At 43.2% G+C, this 2,957-nt stretch overlaps 1 protein-coding gene across 1 annotated transcript in view; it reads right to left on the bottom strand.

Annotated features, from left to right (window-relative positions):
* EXPH5 (exophilin 5) overlaps positions 1–2,957 on the bottom strand; it is a gene marked incomplete at its 5' end in the record, with an annotated part of 16,421 nt that overhangs the window by 10,085 nt on the left and 3,379 nt on the right. The gene's annotated exons all lie outside the window — the stretch shown is intronic.

Below are 2,957 nucleotides of genomic sequence, written 5' to 3'. Positions count from 1 at the left end.
AGGGAAAGATGGTTCTGCTCAGTCCTGTTTGTCTCAAAGTCTTTTTGAATGACCTTGTTCTTAGGCTCGTAAACCCTTCTTGTGCTCAGGTAGACTATCGTGCTTCAGCAGCAAGTATAAACCGGCTTGTTGGCAGGTTCTTTGTGGCCCAGCCTTTCCTCCCGAAGTGCTTTGTCATTTGTTTGCAATGTGCTTGCAGGCAGGGAAGAACAGTTGAAAGGTGCAATTTGTTTTTGCTTCTCTAATTGTGAACTGTAAAACCAGGATTCCTCTCTGACATGGGGTCCAACTGAAACCAAAGGAACACGCCTGTTGACCTCAGTGGGCTTAGGATCCAGCCAGACAATCTGAATCCAAAATTCCCGATTTTTCCTTGTGGCACTGAATATGAACAGCCACTAACTCAGTGGGTTCCTGCTCTCCGTGAATGAAGTTTACAGGTCCAGGACTCAGAGATGTGTGTAGCTCTTCCTTTAAACTAAAATAATGTTGAATATGTTTTAATGTTTCTACAACAAATCAAGAATGAAACTTAGATTTAGAGTTTTTACAATGATTTCCTGCAACCCAGCTTCAATGAAATCCTGTGGCTTAGCGAGTTACCTTCATTTTAATGATGTGCATAACAAAAAGCGTTAAAGCTTTGTAGAAACTCTATTCTTCAGCTTTGCCGTGCAAAGCTGCTCTACATTCTCCCTCCTTGGTGCTGGGCTTGGTGTGGCATTAATTGTTCCTTGCAATGAAGCTACACGGAGTAGACATGTTAGTTAGAAAGGCCTTCTGAGGCAAAAATTAAATTTCATTTGCACCCCTGGCACTATCCTCCACGTCTTTGTTGTCACGGTTCTTTCAGAAATAACTGGTCATTGCATCCTGCTTTATTTTCCTACCGGCCAACTTACACAGACAAGGTTATTTTATCACGCCAGTCCCTCTGCTTCTCAAACTGCCTCATTTTCTTTCAACTCTTTTAAGTTTTTCAGCATTTCAAAATTCAACTTTTCTTACTTCCTGAGAAATATTGCTTAATTTTTTGAAAAAGTGATTAATTTTCTTTTTCAGTTAAGGGTATTGAGCAATGTTTACATTATTTTGCACACACATGCATGCGCACATACACACATACTTGTAAACATCTATTATTCATAAACAGAAGTTTAATTACTGCTCAAGTTCAGCAATATCTGCCATCAGAAAATAGTACTCACTATGGAAAACAAGAGTTATATTTTATTTTATATTAGTTTATATTTAGTTTATTTTAACTTACATACAAATGTAGCTTTTTCTGACAACCGAAGGTAAGATTAAAAGATGACTCTACGTACTACTATCACCACTGGTAACAATAATACAGATCTACGAATTCAAACCTGCTTCGAGTTAGTATTTTCATGGAGGCACCTGCCTTCCCCGGGCCACCCCCGAGCTGGCTAATGTCAGAGTGTAATTTGTTTCCTTCCATACTGCTCTTATCAGCGCTACACAAGGCACCAGCTAAGCAAACGTGTAACTCAAATATGCTGAAAACACAATTAAACAGCGCTTCTCTTCCTGATTGAATCACACAAGAACACCGAACACCTCTGAACCAAAAGGGATCAAGCATTTCCCTACCTTCAGACTACAGTTACAAACCTTTTATTAGCATCTTCTGTATCTCCACATCAGCATACCCTTTTTGGCGGCATCCATAATTTATTCTCACAGCAAAACACCGCTGCAGCTGATGAAACCGTCTCTCCAGCACAGAAAGGACCCTCTAAACAGCCGTTAATATTTAGCTAATTAAAAGCTTCTGCCAGTTGGGCTTACTTACAGGATTTACGGTGCTGCCTCCTATTGTATTTCACTACTTCTCCAAAATAACTCTGCCTGGCGAGAGGCAGATCATTTCAGCGCTGTGTCTATGCATAAAGCAAACCACATGCCACGGCAACACCTAGAAGAGGGTGGGGGAAGTTTTCGACAGAGAGGCGTGACTAGAAAATGTAGCAATCAACTCAGTTACACGTCAGGATTGACTTGTTTATTTTTCATGCTGCGCTCGGTAAGAAATCAAAGGCATCTGAACCTGAGATACGACTGATTTTCTGTGGAAAAGCCAGATGAACACATACTAGAAAAGCTGATGCAACGAGCAGGCACAGTTGGTTTTTTTTTTTTTTTGTCTCCTTAAATTAAGTAATCATTTCAATGCTTTGATTCTACAGCAGAGCCTAGACCTTTGCTCCTGCACTGGCTGCCACGCGGTGCTCCAGGGTAAAGCGCCCTGGGAATGTGATTCTCAGGGGCACAGGTGCCCCTTTACGCTGCAGGGAGGCCTGCGGTCCCATGCTGGTGTGTCCCCGTATAAGGGCCATTGCCATGTCACAGGTGAAAGGAGCGAGCAGATATTACGGAGCAGTGTTAAAACTTTTGCACTTTTTTTTCTAGGCCACATTGCTGTGTCGGAGAATTGTTACCAGTAAATATCCACAGAGCTTACCCCCTGCCTCTGTTCAAACCTCTCCTTGCATCTCCTGCTTTGATACAAACGCTGCGCAGTGCCAAGCTGCTGTGCCACGAAACCTACGTATCAGACTAATCCTCCCTTCTGCAGAGGCTTGAACTCCCTGTCATTGTTTTTTACAGCTGTTCCTTGTCTTAGCGTCATGCCACCTAGGAGCCCCCAGGCATGGACCAGACACCAGCCTGAGATCACAGAGGGAAAATCAGGTCTTTGTGCTGAAGATCTCGCAGCTTCATGCTTCCATTCCGCAGCACTGCACAATGTCCCTTAACCTATGCTAGCCAGGCCCAAGCGCTACCCTAAGATGCACACAAAAATAACAACCTCACTCAGGTACGGCTGACACACAGGACCATACAGGACAAAAGTCAGGAGATAAAATTACCCTGTTTCCTCTGAACAGCAGCTTTAACCCCGTGGATGGCAGGGGAGAAAGCAGCTCTTC

Source organism: Buceros rhinoceros, unplaced genomic scaffold (assembly GCF_000710305.1).
Source record: "Buceros rhinoceros silvestris isolate BGI_N320 unplaced genomic scaffold, ASM71030v1 scaffold30270, whole genome shotgun sequence".
Taxonomy (NCBI): Eukaryota; Metazoa; Chordata; class Aves; order Bucerotiformes; family Bucerotidae; genus Buceros; species Buceros rhinoceros.
The sequence above is the reverse complement of the archived record's forward strand: the minus strand, read 5'-3'. Positions and strand labels throughout refer to the sequence as shown.